Source organism: Schistocerca piceifrons, chromosome 10 (assembly GCF_021461385.2).
Source record: "Schistocerca piceifrons isolate TAMUIC-IGC-003096 chromosome 10, iqSchPice1.1, whole genome shotgun sequence".
Taxonomy (NCBI): Eukaryota; Metazoa; Arthropoda; class Insecta; order Orthoptera; family Acrididae; genus Schistocerca; species Schistocerca piceifrons.
The window spans coordinates 41904057-41928815 of record NC_060147.1 but is presented as its reverse complement, the minus strand read 5'-3'; the positions used below and the strand labels follow the sequence as shown (position 1 = coordinate 41928815).

General features: G+C 43.1%; 1 protein-coding gene across 4 annotated transcripts in view; it reads left to right on the top strand.

Moving 5' to 3' along the window:
• The window catches only part of LOC124718826, a 34996-nt gene that overhangs the window by 5009 nt on the left and 5228 nt on the right, over positions 1 to 24759 (top strand). Inside the window, exon 1 of one of the 4 annotated variants that reach the window (XM_047244446.1) lies at positions 6623 to 6653. The exons of the other annotated variants lie outside the window; for them this stretch is intronic. The gene's annotated coding sequence lies outside the window, so the exon portion shown is untranslated. Of the gene's footprint in view, positions 1 to 6622; positions 6654 to 24759 lie in introns of those variants that run through there. 4 annotated transcript variants of the gene reach the window in all.

The following is a 24759-nucleotide window of genomic DNA, read 5'->3' as shown; positions in this document are numbered from 1 at the left end:
AACTGTGTGCCGGACCGAGACTGAACTCGGGACCTTTGCCTTTCGCGGGCAAGTGCTCTACCAACTGAGCTACCAAAGCACAACTCACCGCCCGTCCTCATAGCTTTACTTCTGTCAGGACCTCGTGTCCTACCTTCCAAACTTTACCGAAGCTCTCCTGCGAACCTTGCAGAACTAGCTCTCTTGAAAGAAAGGATATTGCGGAGACATGGCCTAGCCACAGCCTGGGGGATGTTTCCAGAATGAGATTTTCACTCTGCAGCGGAGTGTGCGCTGATATGAAACTTCGTGGCAGATCAAAACTGTGTGCCGGACCGAGACTCGAACTCGGGACCTTTGCCTTTCGCGGGCAAGTGCTCTTGGTCCGGCAGACAGCTTTGATATGCCAGGAAGTTTCATTATACAGTGTTTCCATAATCTTATAAATCTTTAGAGTGGAAATGTTACCTGAATCTCTGAGAGGCTTTATTTTTGTGTATTTCATTTCTGTCTTATTCGTCATATTCATAGTATTTTGATTCGCTTCTCATCATGGGAAAAAAAAAATCTAACTGTCGAATCGGGAAGAAATGCGTCCTTTGTGTTCTGCGTGCCTTGCTGACGTTTTTGTGTCACATGGTGGAAAAACAAACGGTTTCGAAACATGTGGAAACAAAAAAAAATCCACCAAGAGAAGGGGTATGGAATCAAAATCTTGTGTGACAATAACTGAAATTCCAGGAGGGAAAAGTGCGGACTGGGGAATGGCAAATGGCATAAAGAAACATATAGAGACCAGCCAACGCAAGTCAAATGGTTCAAATGTCTCTGAGCACTATCGGACTTAAATTCTGAGGTCATCAGTCCCCTAGAACTTTGAACTAATTAAACCTAACCAACCAAAGGACGTCACACACATCCATGCCCGAGACAGGATTCGAACCTGCGACCGTAGCTGTCGCGCGGGTCCAGACTGAAGCGCCTAGACCCGCCGGTCACTCAGGCCGGCGACGAGGATGACCAAGAACGGATTGTTTACTTATTTTAGCCAGAGGTGGTTGTTCTGGGTACTGATTCCTCAGGATCTATGCACTCAAATTGCGTGAGAATGTAATCACATGTCAGTTCTAGTATAATATATTAGTCCAATGAATACCCATATCTGCATTTCTTCTTGGTTTCGCAATTTTAATCGCCAGTATTGTAGATTCATAGCTGTCAGTCGTGAGCTACGACCCAAAATATAACAAAATTATTCTAGGCAAATACTTGTGCTGAGTTCACCTCTAGAACACACTCAGCTGAGGTACGAATCATAGCAAGCTCTCGGCGGAGCAATGGGTAACTCCCAACTGGAGATATAGATGTGACACGTTCGAATTCTGGAATTTTTACACATTTTTAAAATTTTTACATGTTGTTGTGTTGTTGTGGTTTTCCGTCCTGAGACTGGTTTGATGCAGCTCTCCATGCTACTCTACCCTATGCAAGCTTCTTCATCTCCCAGTACCTACTGCAACCTACATCCTTCTGAATCCGCTTAGTGTATTCATCTCTTGGTCTCCCTCTACGATTTTTACCCTCCACGCTGCCCTCCAATACTAAATTGGTGATCCCTTGATGCCTCAGAACATGTCCCACCAACCGATCCCTTCTTCTGGTCAAGTTGTGCCACAAACTTCTCTTCTCCCCAATACTATTCAATACTTCCTCATTAGTTATGTGATCTACCGATCTAATCTTCAGCATTCTTCTGTAGCACCACATTTCGAAAGCTTCTATTCTCTTCTTGTCCAAACTACTTATCGTCCATGTTTCACTTCCATACATGGCTACACTCCATACAAATACTTTCAGAAACGACATCCTGACACTTAAATCTATACTCGATGTTGTAAATAGCCTTTCGCTCCCTGTATTTTACCCCTGCTACCTTCAGAATTCAAAAGACGGTATTCCAGCCCACATTGTGAAAAGCTTTCTCTAAGTCTACAAATTCTAGAAACGTAGGTTTGCCTTTCCTTAATCTAGCTTCAACGATAAGCCGTAGGATCAGTATTGCCTCACGTGTTCCAATATTTCTACGGAATCCAAACTGATCTTTCACGAGGTCGGCTTCTACCAGTTGTTGCAGTTGTCTGTAAAGAATTCGCGTTAGTATTTGACAGCCGTGACTTATTAAACTGATAGTTCGGTAATTTTCACATCTGTCCACACCTGCTTTCTTTGGTATTGGAATTATTATATTCTTCTTGAAGTCTGAGGGCATTTCGCCTGTCTCATACATTTTGCTCACTAGATGGTAGAGTTTTGTCAGGATTGGCTGTCCCAAGGCTGTCAGTAGTTCTAATGGAATGTTGTCTACTCCGGGGGCCTTGTTTCGACTTAGGTCTTTCAGTGCTCTGTCAAACTCTTCACGCAGTATCCTATCTCCCATTTCATCTTCATCTACATCCTCTTCCATTTCCATTATATTGCCCTCAATCATTGACTGGAAATGTTTATGTTCGGCAACGTGGAGATAATTATTGCCATTCATGGACTTCATGTTCCCAGACGGCAATGGGATTTTCACGGATGACAATGCGCCATGACACCGGGCTACAATTCTTCGCGATTGGTTCCTGACAATTCGAGTAAACAATCTGGCCCCCCACATCGCCCATCATGAATCCCACCGAACACACACGGCACGTAATCGAGAGCTTAGTTCTTGCACAAAATCCTGCACGGGAAACACTTTCAAATTTATCAACGGCTATAGAGGGATCATGGCTCAATATTTCTGCACGGAGCTTCCAACGTGTTGCTCCATACGCCAGGCACATTTCCATGACTTCTGTCACATCATCGTATTGTTTTTCCGCTGCTAAAAGGAATGTTTGCCAATTAAGTACGCGAAAGAACTTGCCCCCTTCTAACACCCGTGTACCACAAGTCTCTAGAGGAACGGAAGGTTGCAATTGATTGGAAAAGAGCACAGGTGGTTCCAGTTTTCAAGAAGGGTCGTCGAGATGATGCGGAAAACTATAGGCCTGTATCTCTGACATCGATCTGTTGTAGAATTTTAGAACATGTTTTTTGCTCGTGTAACATGTCATTTCTGGAAACCCAGTATCTGCTCTGTAGGAATCAACATGGATTCCGGAAACAGCGATCGTGTGAGACCCAACTCGCTTTATTTGTTCACGAGACCCAGAAAATATTAGATACAGGCTCGAGTCAGCTTCCTTGACTTCCGGAAGGCGTTAGATACAGTTCCGCACTGTCGCCTGATAAAAAAAGTAAGAGCCTACGGAATATCGGACCATCTGTGTGGCTCGATTGAAGAGTTTTTAGCAAACAGAACACAGCATGTTGTCCTCAATGAAGAGACGTCTATAGACGTTAAAGTAACCTCTGACGTGCCACAGGGGAGTGTTATGGGACCATTGTTTTTCACAATATATATAAATGACCTAGTAGATAGTGTCGGCCGGCCGGAGTGGCCGTGCGGTTCTAGGCGCTACAGTCTGGAACCGAGCGACCGCTACGGTCGCCGGTTCGAATCCTGCCTCGGGCATGGATGTGTGTGATGTCCTTAGGTTAGTTAGGTTTAATTAGTTCTAAGTTCTAGGCGACTTATGACCTCAGAAGTTAAGTCGCATAGTGCTCAGAGCCATTTGAACCAAGATAATGTCGTAAGTTCCATGCGGCTTTTCGCGGATGATGCTGTAGTATACAGAGAAGTTGCAGCATTAGAAAATTGCAGCGAAAAGCAGGAAGATCTGCAGCGGATAGGCACTTGGTGCAGGGAGTGGCAACTGACCCCTAACATACACAAATTTAATGTATTGCGAATAGATAGAAAGAAGGATCCCTTATTGTATGATTATATGATAGCGGAACAAACACTGGTAGCAGTTACTTCTGTAAAATATTTGAAGTGGAATAATCATACAAAATTAATTGTTGGTAAGGCGGGTGCCAGGTTGAGATTCATTGGGAGAGTGCTTAGAAAATGTAGTCCATCAACAATACTTGAGTATTGCTCATCAGTGTGGGATCCGTACCAGGTCGCGTTGACAGAGGAGATGGAGAAGATCCAAAGAAGAGCGGCGTGTTTCGTCACAGGGTTATTTGGTAAGCGTGATAGCGTTACGGATATGTCTAACAAACTCAAATGGCAGACTCTGCATCACGGTGTAGCTTGCTGTCCAGGTTTCTCGAGTGAGCGTTTCTGGATGAGGTATCGAATATATTGCTTCCCCCTACTCATACCCCCCGAGGAGATCACGAGTGTAGAATTAGAGAGATTCGAGCACGCACGGAGGCTTTCCGGCACTTGTTCTTCCCGCGAACCATACGTGACTGTAACAGGAAAGGGAGGTAATGACAGTGGCACGTAAAGTGCCCTCCGCCACACACCGTTGGGTGGCTTGCAGAGTATAAATGTAGATGTAGATGTAGAAGTAACAGAACATTCAGCCAAGTGCTTCAGTACTGCCAAACCTACGGGTTACCGAAGGAGTTACTTAAATTGCTTACAGCATCTCAGTATTCGCAGAAGGGCACAAGAAACATGTGCAAATGATAACGAGACTTTCGGATTGCTATGCGGGTAGCATTTCTCCTATCCACGCAGAAATCTACCGACAACATATTTAGTACAATTTTGGTAAACATTTTTGGAATACAGTGATCAGTAGATTATTATATTTTGACTAAAGTTCAGTCTTGATCACACCATTAACTTCGTAGCAGCTGAGGAGAGCTCCACCTACCATCCTAAGGGAGCCATGGGTCTGATGCTGGTTATGTAAAAATAACCGAAACCGGTTACCTATATCATTGAAACATAAATGTTGTGATCAAGACTGAACTTTAGTCAAAATATAACATATTTAGTGTCGCATTTGGACCGTGCTGTACAAGTTCCGTGCGATACCAACAAGTTCCGCTGGTGAAGAATGTGCCAGCGCTTGTCAGCGCTGGAGCCGCTAGCAGCTGTTTCTGCCAAGCCACAGCTGCCGCACCGAGTGCAACCGCTTCCAAGGTCTCCGAGCTATTTCTGCTTGTGCGTGCTGCGCCAGCGAAACACGTCACATCGCGTTGGTGGGGTCTAGGGAGACAGATTAGTCATACGCTTCAGTCAGCCACAGGATGAACTTACACGGTATCTCGGTGCGGCAGAGTGCAGTGTGCCATTACGAACCAATAAAAGCTACGGCTGTTGTCTATAGACCGCAGTAATGCCGGAGTGCCGACCATTAAAGCAACGGCGTTTTTCTGTGTGGCGAGATTGTTCAGCGACGTGCTAAACACCAGCTTTCTCCTCCGGATCCCGAAATACTTCCAGAATGAAATTTTCACTCTGCAGTGGAGTGTGCGCTGATATGAGACTTCCTGGCAGACTAAAATTGTGTGCCGGGCCGAGACTCGAACTCGGGACCTTCGCCTTTCGCAGCAAAGTGCTCTACCATGTGAGCGACCCAAGCACGACTCACGCCCCGTCCTCACAGCTTTACTTCTGCCAGTACCTCGTCTCCGATCTTCCAAACTTCACAGAAGCTCTCCTGCGAACTCTGCAGAACTAGCACTGCTGGAAGAAAGGATATTGCTTAGCCACAGGTAGGAGAGGAGGTGCTGGCGGAATTAAAGCTATGAAGACAGGTCGTGAATCGTGCTTGTGTAGGTAGGATGGTAGGGCACTTGCCCATGAAAGGCAAAGGTCCCGAGTTCGAATCTCGGTCCGGCATTACAGTTTCAATCTGCTAGGAAGTGCCAAAATACTTTGTTGACATCCACGTACATAGGGAAAAACGACCATCGTAATTATGTACGAGAAATGCGAGATTTCAGGGAAAGATTTAAGTGTTCATTTTTCCCACATGATATTCCAACTTGCAATTGTCTGGAATTTCTTTTCCCAGTCCAGGAATTATTTATCGCCATAAGAATTGACTCACTGTATTCCTAGCATATGCACAGCCTAGCGTGAACTAATGCAATAAAAGAGAAAACAACTGCGAATATACGCAATCTAAAATATGTGGAGGAAAGTAGTGTTATAATTTCTGGAATGCCTCGAAGCAAACGGTCTGTTGTGTCATAACCTGGACGGATATGGAAAATATCGTAATTGAGGAATACCACTGGCTTCTTATTCACAAGGTTTCTATATCTATATCTACATGGATACTCTGCAAATCACACCTAAGTGCCTGGCAGAGGGTTCATCGTACCAGCTTCACAATAGTTCTGTATTATTCCATTCCTGCCGGGTTCGATTCCCGGCGGGGTCAGGGATTTTCTCTGCCTCGTGATGACTGGGTGTTGTGTGATGTCCTTAGGTTAGTTAGGTTTAAGTAGTTCTAAGTTCTAGGGGACTGATGACCTCAGATGTTAAGTCCCATAGTGCTCAGAGCCATTATTCCATTCCTGAACATCGCGCGGAAAAAAAACGCACATCTATATCTTTCCGTGCGAGTTCTGATTTCTCCTATTTTATTATGATTATCATTTCTCCCTATGTAGGTCGGCGTCAACAGAATATTATCGCATTCGGCGGAGAAAGTCGGTGATTGAAACTTCGTGAAAAGATTCCGCCGCAGCGATAAACGCCTATTTCGGGATAATACGAAACGCGCTGCTCTTCTACGAACTTTCTCGGTGTACTCCGTTAATCCTGTCTGGTAATGATCCCAGACTGCGCAGCAAACGTTTTGTGTATGTGTATACCAGAACGCTATTTTTTGAGGCTTGATTCAAGATTTGTGCTTTTACGCAATAAGCATTTTTCGGCTGCAAGGCCGATTTCCTGTGATTTGCAATTATACAGTGCTATTAACTTATACAATTTTTACGTTATACACCTTACTGGTTTGTAACAATGTGTCGAATACTTACTTCCCTACCTGATCTTTGGCATTGTAGTTTTCAAACATTCTGAGTATTGCATTTGTAGCACAGACTGAGTTTTATATATTCTCAATAGTAGATGTTGTTCATTAATTTTTGTTTAACTTCTCGTTTTCTATCAATCTGACAGCTTTGCTTGACATGAATCAGGGACGTTGTATCGTCACATATTTATCGTTTTCAGGTATGGAATTGTGCTTTGGCTACAGATTCTTCATATAGATCTGTGTGAGTAGTCTTTGCTTGTCATGTTATCTATAACTGTGTTCTAAAATTTCGAAAAATTTGCAATAAAATTTATGCCTAAGTTCTGTTTGTTCGTTTAGGATTTGGCTTGGTATGTTCGTGTGTGCGTATGTATGTGGTTTTGTGTGTGTGTGTGTGTGTGTGTGTGTGTGTGTGTGTCTATTTTTCATTTCTTCTAAAAGGATCATTATTGCACGTTTAGGTATTATATATACGAATTTAAATGCGTGGACGAACTGGTTCACGTTATTGTTTTCTCTTTCCACGTGGCAGAAAATTGTAGAGCGATTTGTCTTGCGCTTTGTGATATTTTCTGGATATCCGATCAGGAAATATCGTTCTGTTTGGCCTATACATAATGTTTCACAGTCATTACAATTGATTTTATAAATGCGTTCGTGTGCATTGTTGATTTTGTTTTAGTGGAATGGATTTGTATTTTTATATTGTGTACGGTACGGTATGTAAATCTTACTGCAGTACTTTTTTACATCTACATCTACATCTACATCTATACTCCGCGAGCCACCTTACGGTGTGTGGCGGAGGGTACTTATTGTACCACTATCTGATCCCCCCTTCCCTGTTCCATTCACGAATTGTGCGTGGGAAGAACGACTGCTTGTAAGTCTCCGTATTTGCTCTAATTTCTCGGATCTTTTCGTTGTGATCATTACGCGAGATATATGTGGGCGGTAGTAATATGTTGCCCATCTCTTCCCGGAATGTGCTCTCTCGTAATTTCGATAATAAACCTCTCCGTATTGCGTAACGCCTTTCTTGAAGTGTCCGCCACTGGAGCTTGTTCAGCATCTCCGTAACGCTCTCGCGCTGACTAAATGTCCCCATGACGAATCGCGCTGCTTTTCGCTGGATCATGTCTATCTCTTCTATTAATCCAACCTGGTAAGGGTCCCATACTGATGAGCAATACTCAAGAATCGGACGAACAAGCGTTTTGTAAGCTACTTCTTTCGTCGATGATTCACATTTTCTTAGAATTCTTCCTATGAATCTCAACCTGGCGCCTGCTTTTCCCACTATTTGTTTTATGTGATCATTCCACTTCAGATCGCTCCGGATAGTAACTCCTAAGTATTTTACGGTCGTTACCGCTTCCAATGATTTACCACCTATGGCATAATCGTACTGGAATGGATTTCTGCCCCTATGTATGCGCATTATATTACATTTATCTACGTTTAGGGAAAGCTGCCAGCTGTCGCACCATGCATTAATCCTATGCAGGTCCTCCTGGAGTACGTACGAGTCTTCTGACGTTGCTACTTTCTTGTAGACAACCGTGTCATCTGCAAATAGCCTCACGGAGCTACCGATGTTGTCAACTAAGTCATTTATGTATATTGTAAACAATAAAGGTCCTATCACGCTTCCCTGCGGTACTCCCGAAATTACCTCTACATCTGCAGATTTTGAACCGTTAAGAATGACATGTTGTGTTCTTTCTTCTAGGAAATCCTGAATCCAATCACAAACCTGGTCCGATATTCCGTAAGCTCGTATTTTTTTCACTAAACGTAAGTGCGGAACCGTATCAAATGCCTTCCTGAAGTCCAGGAATACGGCATCAATCTGCTCGCCAGTGTCTACGGCACTGTGAATTTCTTGGGCAAATAGGGCGAGCTGAGTTTCACATGATCTCTGTTTGCGGAATCCATGTTGGTTATGATGAAGGAGATTTGTATTATCTAAGAACGTCATAATACGAGAACACAAAACATGTTCCATTATTCTACAACAGATTGACGTAAGCGAAATAGGCCTATAATTATTCGCATCTGATTTATGACCCTTCTTGAAAATGGGAACGACCTGCGCTTTCTTCCAGTCGCTAGGTACGTTACGTTCTTCCAGCGATCTACGATAAATTGCTGATAGAAAGGGGGCAAGTTCTTTAGCATAATCACTGTAGAATCTTAAGGGTATCTCGTCTGGTCCGGATGCTTTTCCGCTACTAAGTGATAGCAGTTGTTTTTCAATTCCGATATCGTTTATTTCAATATTTTCCATTTTGGCGTCCGTGCGACGGCTGAAGTCAGGGACCGTGTTACGATTTTCCGCAGTGAAATTTTTAATAATGAATTTAGCTCCTCTGATATATTTGTATGTATGTTCGTGGTACATAGGGGATCTTCCGATTTGTTGGTGTTTCTCGAGTTAATTTTATGACAGCATGAATTCGGGCACGTGTAGGATTTTTATATTTCCACATCTCTGCCTACACATAAATAAATGTAAATGTCGGTAGACTATGGCCTCCCGTCGGGTGGACCGTTCGTCTGGTGCAGGTCTTTCGATTTGACGCCACTTCGGCGACTTGCGCGTCGATGGGGATGAAATGATGATGATTAGGACAACCCAACACCCAGTCCCTGGACGGAGAAAATCTCCGGTACAGCTGGGAATCGAACCCGGGCCCATAAGATTGACGTTCTGTCGCGCTGACCAATAAGCTACCGGTGGCGGACATACCTACATGCCTCAAAAATACTGCGACTAACAGAAATTATGGGGGCTGAACTATCAAAGGTCGAAACAACAGCAGATTTTGCTCAACAACTTTTACTGTACTGACTATATTGGGATTAAAATTGTTCTGTTGAGCTATGTGGTTGAGGCTTTCAAGTTTTTTTCTGTATAGCTGGTTGTTGTAATGGTAGGTTTTGCAATCTGTTAATCACTGTGTGACAATAAGCGTGCTTGTGTGTTTTTGGATAACAGTATTTGCTTTAACAATGTTACCTGAGGTCGTAGGTTTTCTGTAAATTTAAAAGTAATGTCTACTGTTAATGTTTATTTTGCATTGTTAGGTCTAGGAAGTTGATCGATTAATCGTGTTCATGTTCTATTACGAATTTCAAATTGGGATGAAGTATGGTTCCGGTTGCACGTACCTGTCGTATGTCGCCGTTAGGAGCGTCTAGTAGTAGCATAGTGTCATCTACACATCATGCTCTCGACACAGGATGTTAAATTAAGTTGATTCTACAGGGTGTTACAAAAAGGTACGGCCAAACTTTCAGGAAACATTCCTCACACACAAAGAAAGAAAATATGTTATGTGGACATGTGTCCGGAAACGCTTACTTTCCATGTTAGAGCTCATTTTATTACTTCTCTTCAAATCACATTAATCATGGAATGGAAACACACAGCAACAGAACGTACTAGCGTGATTTCAAACACTTTGTAACAGGAAATGTTCAAAATGTCCTCCGTTTGCGAGGATACATGCATCCACCCTCCGTCGCATGGAATCCCTGATGCGCTGATGCAGCCCTGGAGAATGGCGTATTGTATCACAGCCGTCCACAATACGAGCACGAAGAGTCTCTACATTTGGTGCCGGGGTTGCGTAGACAAGAGCTTTCAAATGCCGCCACAAATGAAAGTCAAGAGGGTTGAAGTCAGGAGAGGGTGGAGGCCATGGAATTGGTCCGCCTCTACCAATGCATCGGTCACCGAGTCTGTTGTTGAGAAGCGTACGAACACTTCGACTGAAATGTGCAGGAGCTCCATCGTGCATGAACCACATGTTGTGTCTTACTTGTGAAGGCACATGTTCTAGTAGCACAGGTAGAGTATCCAGTATGTAATTATGGCGGTGAATCAAGGAAGTACAGTACATACTGACGAAACTAAAATGAGCTCTAACATGGAAATTAAGCGTTTCAGAACCCATGTACACATAACATCTTTTCTTTATTTTTGTGTGAGGAATGTTTCCTGAAAGTTTGGCCGTACCTTTTTGTTCAAATGGTTCAAATGGCTCTGAGCACTATGGGACTCAACTGCTGAGGTCATTAGTCCCCTAGAACTTAGAACTAGTTAAACCTAACTAACCTAAGGACATCACAAACATCCATGCCCGAGGCAGGATTCGAACCTGCGACCGTAGCGGTCTTGCGGTTCCAGACTGTAGCGCCTTGAACCGCACGGCCACTTCGGCCGGCTACCTTTTTGTAACACCCTGTTACACCCCGTATATTTCTAGATTACCAAAAGGCTTTTAACAACCCTGCTCATAAGCGGCTTCTAATCAAAGTCCGCGTATTATTGTCTCAGTTGTGCGACTGAATTCCTGATTTCCTGTCAGAAACATCACACATTCTATAGTAAGTGACGCAGATTCATCGAATGATGTGTTCCTGATCTACATAAACGATTTGGCAAACAATCCGTTGGGCGTTCTTGCATTGTTTCCGAATGATGTAGTCACGTGTCTAGTAACGCCATCAGAAGATCTAAATGAATTACGAAATTACTTGCATAGAATATCTGCGTCGTGTGAAAATTGGCAGTTAATGCTAAGCATTAAAAATTGCATGAATAGTACAAAAAAGTCAGCTAAATTTTTTTGTTACATGATGACTCATAGTAATTTAAAGGTTGTCATTTGAACTAAATACCGTACTTTGGGATTATGATTGCGAACAACGTTAATTGAAATTATGACAAAGAAAATGATATGGGAGAGGCAAACCAAACACCGTTTCGTTGGCGCAGTCCTCAGAAGAGGCGGCAGATCCACTGAAGAGACGAGGCATGTTCGTTCTCTCCTGCAGTATTGCTGTGCGGTGTGGGATCTACATCAGATAGGACTGACGCAGCATGTCGAAAAAACTTGGAAGGCTAGCTCGTGTTTTACTATAGCGAAATAGCGGAGAGAGGGGGCGCAGATATGATAGACGAGTTTGGGTGGCAACCATTAAGACGCAGTCGTTGTTCAATACGACCATATTTTTTCATGAAATGTTGATCATGAAGTTTCTTCTACGAATGCTAATATCTTTTCTTGACTCCCATTTAAAAGGGGGGAGATGACCACCGTAATGAGAGAAATCAGAGATCGCACGGAATATTCTTTTTTCTCCACCTACATCTACGTGATTACCCCCCAAAGCACAATTAAGTGCCTGGCAAAGTGGTAATCAAAGCACATTCATCGTCCGTCCCCGGTAGCTGAGTGGTTTACCGGTACGGTAGCTCAGCGTGTTCGGTCAGAGGGTTAGCTGCCCTCTGTAAAAAAAAAAAAAAAAAAGACTGAGTAAATGGATCAATAACGAACTTCAATGGGCGTCAGGGGACGTCCGCCACGAACAATTGCAACGAACCATAACGAACAAAATGAGATAAAAAAAGTGGTCAACGCGACAGAATGTAAATCCTAAGGGCCCGGGTTCGATTCCCGGCTGCGCCGGAGATTTTTCTCCGCTCAGGGACTGGGTGTTGTGTTGTCCTAATCATCTTCATTTCATCCCCATCGACGCGCAAATCGCCAAAGTGGCGTCAAATCGAAAGACTTGCACCTGGCGAACGGTTTATCGGACGGGAGGACCTAGTCACACGACATTTACGTTCATTTACCACCTTCAATCAATTTCTCTATCTTAAAGGAAAAACAAACTGTTGTGTCTAGACAAGACAGCCTAGACACAATGAGAGGAAGCCGAAAGGTACGCGCTTAAACTCACGCAGGCTGGCGTGAGGTCTGAAACAGGATACGTAATGAATGCTATAAAGAAAAGTACGTAGCTTCTGGAATACTTAACTTTAATCCACATTTGTAGAACATCGCTCTTGATGATACATTAATAGAATCTCAATATCAATTGAATACGGCGCCTTGCTAGGTCGTAGCAAATGTAGCTGAAGGCTATGCTGACTATAGTCTCGGCAATTGAGAGCGTAATTGTCAGTGATCCCCTTCTGGAAAAGTCGTCTGTACAACTGGGGCGAGTGCTAGTACGTCTCTCTAGACCTGCCGTGGGGTTGCGCTCGGTCTGCTATAACTGACAGTGGTGACACGCTGGACCGGCTTATATTACCAGACCGCGACCGATTTAAAAGCTACCACCTAGCAAGTGTGGTGTCTGGCGGTGACACCACACAAACTCTTACAGCTTTGCGTACGAGCTGTCATGTCTCTTATTTTATCATGACCATTCCCCCTACGCAGACAGACGCCAATAGGATATTTTATCATTCGAAGGAGCAAGTCGGTGATTGAAATTTCTTGAGGATATACTGCCGCAACGAAAAAGTGCATTGTTTTAATGACTGCCACCTCATTTGCGCGGTAACCTCTCAGGTAGGAAATCACGAATCTAGTCACATAACCGAGACGATACCCGGCAGGCACGCAATTTCATTAGAAGTCCATAGTGAGGAACGATGTAAAAAGCCTTGTGGAAATCTAAGAAACTGGATTCAAACACAGAACCCATGTTAATAGAAGTCATTACTTAAGTATCGGCATCTACATGGATACTCAGCAAATCAAATTTAAGTGCCTGGCGAAGGATTCATCGAACTACCTTCACAAAAATTCTCTATTAAAGCAATCTCGTACGGAACGCGGAGAAAACGGATACCTATATCTTTCCGTGGGAGCTCTGATTTCATTACTTTATTATGGTGGTCATTTCTCCCTCCGTAGTTCGGCGTCAACCAAATATTTTCGCATTTGGAGGAGAGAGTTGGTGATTGAAATTCCGTGAAAAGATTACGCCGTTACGATATACGCCTTTGTTTCAGTGATGTCTACGCTAAATCCTGCATCATGTCAGTAACACTCTCTCCCCTACTTCGGAATAATACAAAACGTGCTGCCCTTCTTTGTACTTCATCGATGTATTCCGTCAGTCCTACCTGGTAAGGATCCCACACCGCGCAGCAGTACTCTAAAAGACGACGGATAAGTACAGCATAAGCAGTCTCTTTAGTAGATGCGAATTAAACGCAGGATTTCCTTAGCCTTCCCCCAACATTTTCTATGTGTTCCTTACAGTTTAAGTTGTTTGTCATTGTAATTCCCAGATATTTAGTTGTATTTAAGGCATTTAGGTTTGGCTAATTTATCGTGTAATCGAAGTTTAGGAATTCCTTTTAGCAGTCACACACCATCAGATTATTTGACTTGTCGCTGTAACGAAGTAGGCGAGTGTCAGCAATATGTCTCGTGGTCTTATCGTGGCGTGTTTATCTTCTGCCGTTAGGTCAGACGATAGAAATGCCACTTGCACGCTTAGAGTAGCAGATTGACGGTGACCAACTTTAAACAGAACTCGATTAATTTTCACACACATTTATTAAAATAATAACAGGAATAAACATTACTTGATTCTGGAGGCTATTCACAATTGGCAATCTGAAGTTCCTTTGGTCTTGGTACGTTAATCTTATTCTCACATATCTCTGATACTTGACAAAGTATCTATACATTTCTCTTCATGGCTATGTACAGGAATATGGTAATCTTATTAGGCGCAGACTGAAACTTGACTATAGACTGGTACAGACTAATGCAGACTCGTACAGACTGGTGCAGACAAATGCAGACTGACTAATCGGAGGTCTGTACACTCGTTATAATACCTCGCGCATTCAGGTATCACTGCGCGAGTGTGATCCGCGAGGAGAAAACGTTCTACGTTAGCAGCAATCTCATTGGCTGCGTTACATATTAATCCGCGGATCGGCGGAAGCAGAATTTGGTCCGTCTCTAAGGCAGCGCCATCTCGTAGTGCGGAGACAGACGAGCGCTGCGCCTGCGCTGTTGTGCTTAGCGGGGCGCACTCTGGTGGGAAAGTTGTGTACGCGCTGACTACGCGGAACTATGTACACAACAACATATATATGATTTAAGGCTGACAATGTGTAGAAACATGAAATGGAAATAATTTCAAGACAACATCATGTTATTCAAATGCACAACTTCACAAAGATACCAGGTTGTGCACTTTCGTTGCATAGGTCCGCGATGTAGCTATCAATTGTGTAAGCTTGACATCCAGAAAATTACTATGACCTACTATCTTGACTACTTTACAGTTACTACATCTTTTGGGATCACTGATATTTCAAATGAGGTAGTGACTGCTGGTCTCCATGTGGTCACACACCTTCTACTTCTACATACATACTCCGCAATCCACCATACGGCGCGTGGCGGAGGGTACCTCGTACCACAACTAGCATCTTCTCTCCCTGTTCCACTCCCAAATAGAGCGAGGGAAAAATGACTGCCTATATACCTCTGTACGAGCCCTAATCTCTCTTATCTTATCTTTGTGGTCTTTCCGCGAAATGTAAGTTGGCGGCAGTAAAATTGTACTGCAGTCAGCCTCAGATGCTGGTTCTCTAAATTTCCTCAGTAGCGATTCACGAAAAGAGCGCCTCCTTTCCTCTAGAGACTCCCACCCGAGTTCCTGAAGCATTTCTGTAACACTCGCGTTATGATCAAACCTACCAGTAACAATTCTAGCAGCCCGCCACTGAATTGCTTCTATGTCCTCCCTCAATATGACCTGATAGGGATCCCAAACGCTCGAGCGGTACTCAAGAATACGTCGTATTAGTGTTTTATAAGCGGTCTCCTTTGCAGATGAACCACATCTTCCCAAAATTTTGCCAATGAAGCGAAGACGACTATCCGCCTTCCCCACAACTGCCAATACATGCTTGTCCCACTTCATATCGCTCTGCAATGTTACGCCCAAATATTTAATCGACGTGACTGTGTCAAGCGCTACACTACTAATGGAGTATTCAAACATTACGGGATTCTTTTTCCTATTCATCTGCATTAATTTACATTTATCTATATTTAGAATTAGCTGCCATTCTTTACGCCAATCACAAATCCTGTCCAAGTCATCTTGTATCCTCCTACAGTCACTCAGCGACGACACCTTCCCGTACACCACAGCATCATCAGCAAACAGCCGCACATTGCTATCCACCCTATCCAAAAGATCATTTATGTTGATAGAAAACAGCAGCGGACCTACCACACTTCCCTGGGGCACTCCAGATTATACCCTCACTTCCGATAAACACTCACCATCGAGGACAACGTACTGGGTTCTATTACGTAAGCCCAGGTTCCCCCGGGTTCGATTCCCAGCGGGGTCAGGGATTTTCTCTGCCTCGTGATGACTGGGTGTTGTGTGCTGTCCTTAGGTTAGTTAGGTTTAAGTAGTTCTAAGTTCTAGGGGACTGATGACCATAGATGTTAAGTCCCAAAGTGCTCAGAGCCAACCATTTTTTCTATTACTTAAGAAGTCTTCCAGCCACTCACATACTTGGGAACCAATCCCATATGCTCGTACTTTAGTTAGCAGTCAGCAGTGGGGCACCGAGTCAAACGCTTTCCCCACCTTGCCGGCTGCTCTTACTTCAGCAACACTAGCAAACAAGTACACTCGCTGGAACGCAAATGGTTAAGCGAAACGGAGGCACCAAAACCACTCGCACCTTCGATGGAGAGAGTTGTTGGAGATGGTCTCGAGGGATGGGCCTCTCCGAGAAAATAGGCACCGAAACAGTGCGACGAGTGACGCCCGGAGTTGGCTTCAGGCAGGTCCTCCACAAACTCGCGACCGTCAGTGTAAGGCAGACCGGCCGCGCCGCTGCTGTCCGAGCCCGCGTGTTTTCCTCATTCGTCCCCACAACCACGTCCTTCCGCCTCGTAGCGAGTCCGGCCACAACTCTCCGTCCTCCGAAACAACTTCCACATCACAACAGGGGTAGCATTCATCTCACGCTGGGTGAGGAGAACCCTACGTCATAATGACGTAACGCTACGTCATCGTGACGTAAATAACCTAAATCAACTAAATGAGTACGTATATCGATCTTTGCAGTGGTACCGATAACGTCAAGGGTTTCGAAAAAGACGGTCGCGTGAAACCCAGCTCGCGCTATTCGTCCACGAGACTCACAAGGGAACCTCCCCATCGCACCCCCCTCAGATTTAGTTATAAGTTGGCACAGGGATAGGCCTTGAAAAACTGAAGACAGATCAATCGAGAAAACAGGAAGAAGTTGTATGGAACTATGAAAAAAAATAACCAAAATATACAAACTGAGTAGTCCATGCGCAAGGTACGCAACATCAAGGACCGTGTTAGCTTACGAGCGCCGTGGTCCCGTGGTTAGCGTGAGCAGCTGCGGAATGATAGGTCATTGTTTCAAATCTTCTCTCTACTGAAAAGTTTAATTTTTTGTTTTCAGATAATTATCAAAGTTCAGGCACTCACATATAATCAACTTCGCTCTCCAAAATTCCAGGACATGTTCAGATTTGCTTGGACATATACAGAATTTGTCGGTCTACGCACGGAAACATTTGGAAACGTACAATACATATGTTTGACAGAGCACAGGGAAAACTGTGCGACTGTGAAACTGTTGCATTCATTTGATGCAGTTTATGTGACAAACTCTTATGTTTTCATCACTTATTTGGGAATGATTATCACATCCACAAGAAAACCTAAATAGGGCAAGGTAGAAGAATAGAACCCATTCGCCAAGTGTGCAAGTTAGGTGGGTCGACAACATATTCCTGTCATGTGACGCACATGCCGTCAACAGTGTCGTAAAGAATGTATCAGACGTGTTTTCCTGTGGAAGAATCGGTTCACCTATAACCTTGCGATCAAATGTTTTCGGTTCCTATTGGAGAGGCGCGTTCTTTCGTGTACTAATCGCACGGTTTTGCGGTGCGGTCGCAAAACACAGACACTAAACTTATTACAGTGAACAGAGACGTCAATGAATGAACGGACAGATCGTAACTTTGCGAAAATAAAGAAAGTAAAATTTTCACTCGAGGGAGGACTCGTACCAAGGACCTTTCATTTCGCAGTTGCTCACTCTAACCACGAGACCACGGCGCTCATCAGCTGACATTGTCCTTTATGTTGCATATCTTGGACATGGACTACTCAGTTTGTATATTTTGCTTGTTTTTTCATAGTTCCACACAACTTCTTCCAGTTTTCTCGATTGATCTGTGTTCAGTTTTTCAAGGCCTATCCACTGTGTCAATTTATAACTAAATCTGAGGGGGGTGCGATGGGGAGGTTCCCTTGTCAGAGGACCATAGACACGGGTTCACAGGTAGCTTCCGTGTTTCTTGACTCACGCAAGGCGTTCGATACAGTTCCCCACAGTCGTAAATGAACAAAGTAAGAGCATATGGACTATCAGACCAATTGCGTGAATGGATTGAAGGGTTCCTAGATAACAGAACGCAGCATGTCATTCTCAATAGAGAGAAGTCTTCCGAAGTAAGAGTGATTTCAGGTGTGCCGCAGGGGAGTGTCATGGGACCGTTGCTATTCACAATATACGTAAATGACCTTGTGGATGACATCGGAAGTTCACTGAGGCTTTTTGCAGATGATGCTGTGGTGTATCGAGAGGTTGTAACAATGGAAAATTGTACTGAAATGCAGGAGGATCTGCAGCGAATTGACGCATGGTGCAGGGAATGGCAATTGAATCTCATTGTAGACAAGTGTAATGTGCTGCGAATACATAGAAAGAAAGATCTCTTATCATTTAGCTACAATATAGCAGGTCAGCAACTGGAAGCAGTTAATTCCATAAATTATCTGGGAGTACGCATTAGGAGTGATTTAAAATGGAATGATATAAAGTTGATCGTCGGTAAAGCAGATGCCAGACTGAGATTCATTTGAAGAATCCTAAGAAAATGCAATCCGAAAAGAAAGGAAGTAGGTTACAGTACGCTTGTTCGTCCACTGGTTGAATACTGCTCAGCAGTGTGGGATCCGTGCCAGATGTGGTTGATAGAAGAGATAGAGAAGATCCAATGGAGAGCAGCGCGCTTCGTTACAGGATCATTTAGTAATCGCGAAAGCGTTACGGAGATGATAGATAAACTCCAGTGGAAGACTCTGCAGGAAAGACGCTCAGTAGCTCGGTACGGGGTTTTGTTAAAGTTTCGAGAATATACCTTCACCGAGGAGTCAAGCAATATATTGCTCCCTCCTACGTATATCTCGCGAAGAGACCATGAGGATAAAATCAGAAAGATTAGAGCCCTCACAGAGGCATAGCGACAATCCTTGTTTCCACGAACAATACGAGACTGGTATAGAAGGGAGAACCAATAGAGGTACTCAAGGTACCCTCCGCCACACACCGTCAGGTGGCTTCTGGAGTATGGATGCAGATGTAGATTTAGAAATGTAAATACATATGTACAAACGAAGTGGCAGGAGTTGTGTGATAAGCTCATCCCAGCTGAATGAATTGTTAAATGTAATTCCAACAATTTGCGATGTAATTATGTATTTCATGAACATAATTAATGTCTGAGCGAAGGAGCCATAACAAAATAAAAAAAAGCTTCTCATTCTTTTTAAATCCGATGAATCGTGCGTAATTTCTGTGGACACAAAATTGAAGTAATTAATTATTAAGCTGCAATCCAAAGAATGTGGGATGTTATTGTGTGTTTCGTGAACGTAACGAATATCTAAATGAAGGAATCATAACCATAATGAAAGTTAAAAAAGTGTGTAGTCGTGTTTTCAATCCGTTTAATATTGAATCAATCATGTGGATAAAAACGTGAAATAGGAAGAAATTAAATTGTTTCGTGTTTTTATAAAATCCAATGAATTGTACATAATTCATGTGGGGAGAAACCGAAGTGGTTCTGAACATAATTCCGAATGTTGCTAGAAACATAAAACCATCTAGTTCCATTTAATTTTGCCTTCGTGTTCTAAATCAACTAAGAAAGATAGTGAAATCTTTCAGACTATCTTCATGGATCTGCTCGAAAGTTCTCTCATCTCCGTTAGAACGCATGTTTAGAACGAAGTACAAGCTAGCAACACCGGACAAGACGACAATGAAAGCACATAAACAAATGACAATGCAGATTCAAGACGCACACAGCAGTCGATACGTACAGAATGCACACAACAGTCGATAGGAAAACTCGTGAAACTCATGATCTACATCTACATTTACATTTATACTCCGCAAGCCACCCAACGGCGTGTGGCGGAGGGCACTTTACGTGCCACTGTCATTACCTCCCTTTTCTGTTCCAGTCGCGTATGGTTCGCGGGAAGAACGACTGTCTGAAAGCCTCCGTGCGCGCTCGAATCTCTCTAACTTTATATTCGCGATCTCCTGGGGACGTATAAGTAGGGGGAAGCAATGTATTCGATACCTCATCCAGAAACGCACCCTCTCTAAACCTGGCGAGCAAGCTACGCCGCGATGCAGAGCGCCTCTCTTGCAGAGTCTGCCACTTGAGTTTGCTAAACATCTTCGTAACGCTATCACGGTTACCAAATAACCCTGTAACGAAAACAGGGAAAGTATTTCTGCTTCTTGGATATATAAATGCTCAGGAGCAAGACCAGACCTAATATCGACCTCTTCTTTGGAACTTCTCTATCTCCTCCGTCAACACGATCTGGCACGGATCCCACACTGATGAGCAATACTCAAGTATAGGTCGAACGAGTGTTTTGTAAGTTACCTCCTTTGTTGATGGACTAAATTTTCTAAGGACTCTCCCAATGAATCTCAATCTGGTACCCGCCTTACTAACAATTAATTTTATGTGATCATTCCACTTAAAATCGTTCCGCACGCATACTCCCAGATACTTTACCCAAGTAACTGCTACCAGTGTTTGTTCCGCTATCATATAATCATATGATAAAGGATCCTTCTTCCTATGTATTCGCAATATATTATATTTATCTATGTTAAGAGTCAGTTGCCACTCCCTGCACCAAGTGCCTATCCGCTGTAGATCTTCCTGCATTTCGCTGCAATTTTCTAATGCTGCAACTTCTCTGTATACTACAGCATCATCCGCGAAAAGCCGCATGGAACTTCCGACATTATCTACTAGGTCATTTATATATATTGTGGAAAGCAATGGTCCCATAACACTCCCCTGTGGCACGCCAGTGGTTACTTTAACGTCTGTAAACGTCTCTCCATTGAGAACAACATGCTGTGTTCTGTTTGCTAAAAACTCTTCAATCCAGCCACACAGCTGGTCTGATATTCCGTAGGCTGTTACTTTGTTTATCAGGCGACAGTGTGGAACTGTATCGAATGCCTTCCGGAAGTCAAGGAAAATAGCATATAGCTGGGAGCCTCTATCTAATATTTTCTGCGTCTCATGAACAAATACAGCGAGTTGGGTCTCACACGATCGCTGTTTCCGGAATCTATGTTGATTCCTACAAAGTATATTCTGGGTTTCCAAAAACGACATGATACGCGAGCAAAAAATATGTTCTAAAATTCTACAACGTCACTATGACGTAGGGCTCTCCTCACCTAGTGTGAGATGAATGCTACCCTCACAACAGGGGCAAAGATCGTAGTACAGCTGGGTAATCGATAGTCACGTGCCAAAGACCTGCACCCTTACAGAGCCTCCACCAGCTTGAACAGTCCCCTGCTGACATGCAGGGTCCATTTATTCATGAGGTTGTCTCCATAGTCGTACACTTCCATCCACTCGATACAATACGAAACGGTTACCCAGTCACGAGCCCACTTCTTTCGGAGGCATGCTGCTAGCAAGGGCACTCGCGTCGGTCTATAGCTGCCAAAGCACATCAGCAACAGATTTCGCTGCACTGTCCGAACGGATACGTTCATCATACTGATTTCTGCGATTCTTTCATGCAGTGTTGCTTGTCTGTTAACACGGACAACTATACACGTACACTGCATTTCACAGTCGTTAAGGGGGGCGGACGCGGTGGCCGAGAGGTTCTAGGCGCTTCAGTCTGGAACCGAGCGACAGCTACAGTCGCAGGTTCGAATCGTGCCTCAGGCATGGATGCATGTGTGGTGTGCGTATTGAAAGACTTTCGGTACACACACCATCAGATTATTCGACTTGTCGCTCTAACGAAGTAGGCGAGTGTCAGCAATATGCCTTGTGGTCTTATCGTGGCGTGTTTATCTTCTGCCGTTAGGTCAGACGATAGAAATGCCACTTGCACGCTCAGATTAGCAGATTGACGGTGACCAACTTTAAGCAGACCTTGATTAATTTTCACACACATTTATTAAAATAATAACAAGCATAAACCTTAAGTAACTTGATTCTGGATGCTATTTACAATTGACAGGCTGAAGTTCCTTTGGTATTGGTACGTTAATTTTATTCTCACATATCTCTGATACTTGACAAAGTGTCTACACATTTCTCTTCATGGCTATGTACAGGAATATGATAATCTTATTAGGCGCAGACTGAAACTTGACTATAGACTGGTACAGACAAATGCAGACTGGTACGGACTGGTGCAGACAAATGCAGACTGACTAATCGGAGGTCTGTACACTCATTATAATACCTCGCGCGTTCATGTATCACTGCGCGAGTTTGATCCGCGAGGAGAAATGGTTCTACGTTACCAGAAATCTCGTTCGCTGCGTTACATATTAATACGCGGATCGGCGGAAGCAGAATTTGGTCTGTCTCTAAGGCAGCGCCATCTCGTAGTGCGGAGACGGACGAGCGCTGCGCCTGCGCTGTTGTGCTTAGCGGCGCGCACTCTAGTGGGAAAGTTGTGTACGCGCTGACTCTGTAGAACTATGTACACAACAGTATGTGATGTCCTTAGGTTAGTTTGGTGTAAGTACTTCTAAGTTCTAGTGGACTGATGACCTCAGATGTCAAGTCTCATAGTGCTCTGAGCCATCTGAACCATTTTAATCGTTAAGTGCGGATGTAACGCAAAATGTAAACATTTACTTAAAAAATCATCACAGCAATATAGATTAATGTACAAATGTAAGATTTTGCATGTGTAAAGCAAAAGATCTGTGTTTTAATGGGAATATAAAATATACAGGATTCATATTTTGCCAGATATTTTTATTTTTTATTGCCATTTTTATAAAAAGCCGTAACTCAAATTCTAATCATGTAGCTAATCTGTAAATTTTATTGTAATGTCCTGAGAAGGTTATAAGACTACTGAATTACAATTGTTAATTCATGGTACAAATTGTGTCATTAGCAGAGTTTTTAATTTTCTACATCCACAATCAACATTTTTCTGCATACAATCATCTAAAAATCAGAATTTAATTTCAGGATCTCGTGTTTTTCAGTTCCAGGGAAACAGCAGCACGTTGCCAGCAGTTCCCGATAATTTCATAGCTTTAGCGCATATACCTTTTCAGAAAATGCTTCTAATAACGTACAAAATGTAAAACAGAAAATCAGGTTGAAAGATTTTCTCCTCATACGTCTACATGTAATAAGCTTACCTCAGTTTTAAAATCCTCCATACTGATACTCCTCATCCCCCAGGTTTCTCTTCTCTCCTCTTCGAATCTGCCTGGCCTGTATTTGCAGTTCTGTTAGCTTTCTTGACGCTGCTTTTGTCGACGGTGGTAAATGCTTTTGTTGTGAACAGCAATCTATACCAACTCTCTTCAGCACTTCAATCTTGCCATTATTTCTGTTATTGTAACATAAAACTTCATCATACATACCTATTTTCTAGGAGGAAAACGAAAATTCGCCATAGCCACACGAATAACAAAATTAATTTAAAGTCACAAACTATTCTCACTCTTCTTTCTTCAACAATAATAATGCATTCCATAGTTTTACAGATAACATATGAACATGAAAACTTTATAGCCTGGCAGAGAAGCTGTAAATCAATAAGTCTGAATCCAGTGGGATATCAACATCATTCACGCACCTGTACAGTTCTCCTGTGCCAAGTTTCAATGCTGAAGCTGAGAGCTTACGTTCTTCATTTCGAGCTGCTTCCTGTTTTTTGTGGGCAAACCGATTTCCATGAAACCTCTGTCTCCTAACTACAGTTTTTCCACCACCCATAATGTATAAATTGTGACATCCACGTAAAGGTTTGCGAATTCAACCTTCCACCTACTAATACGTGTTAGTATTTTCAAATCGTAAATAAACCGCATGGAAAAAAGTTTTCGGGAAGCATTCATCTCACGCTAGGTGAGGAGAGCCCTACGTCATAGTGACGTAGGCACGCATCATAATGGGTTTCACGAGTTGTCCTATCGACTATTGATTCCATTCTGGATATATCGACTGTTGTGTGCGTCTTGAATATGCATTGTTATTTGTTTGTGTGCTTTCATTGTCCTATTGTCTGGTGTTGCTAGCGTGTACGTCGTTCTGAACATAGGCTTTCACGGAGATGAGAAAGCTTTCGATATGATCCATAAAGATAAGTCTGAAAGATTTCGCTATTTTCCTTAGTTGATTTACAATATGAAGGCAGAATCAACTGGAACTATATGGTTTAATATTTCCAGCAACATTCGGAATTATCTTCGGAACCACTTCAATTTCTCAGTTTAACGTTCCTACGCACATGAATTATGTATAATTCGGTGGCTTTTATAAAAATACGAAACACTTCGTTTACTTCCTATTTCACGTTTTTATTCACAGGAGATTAATCGGAATTTAAAAAATGGCTAGACACTTATTTAAACTTTCGTTATGGGTATGTTTCCTTCATTCAGATATTCATTATGTTCATGAAGCACACAATAACATCGCTAGTTGTTGGGATTACATGTAATAATTTATTCCACTGGGATGAGCATATCACACAATTCCTGTCACTTTCTTTGTACACATGTATTTGCATTTAGCTTTGACGTTATCGGTACAACAGCACAGATCGATATACGTACTCATGTAGTCGATTTAGGTTATTTGCTACATTATAACGTAGCTTTACGTCACTATGACGTAGAGTTCTCCTCACCTAGGGCGAGATGAATGGTAAC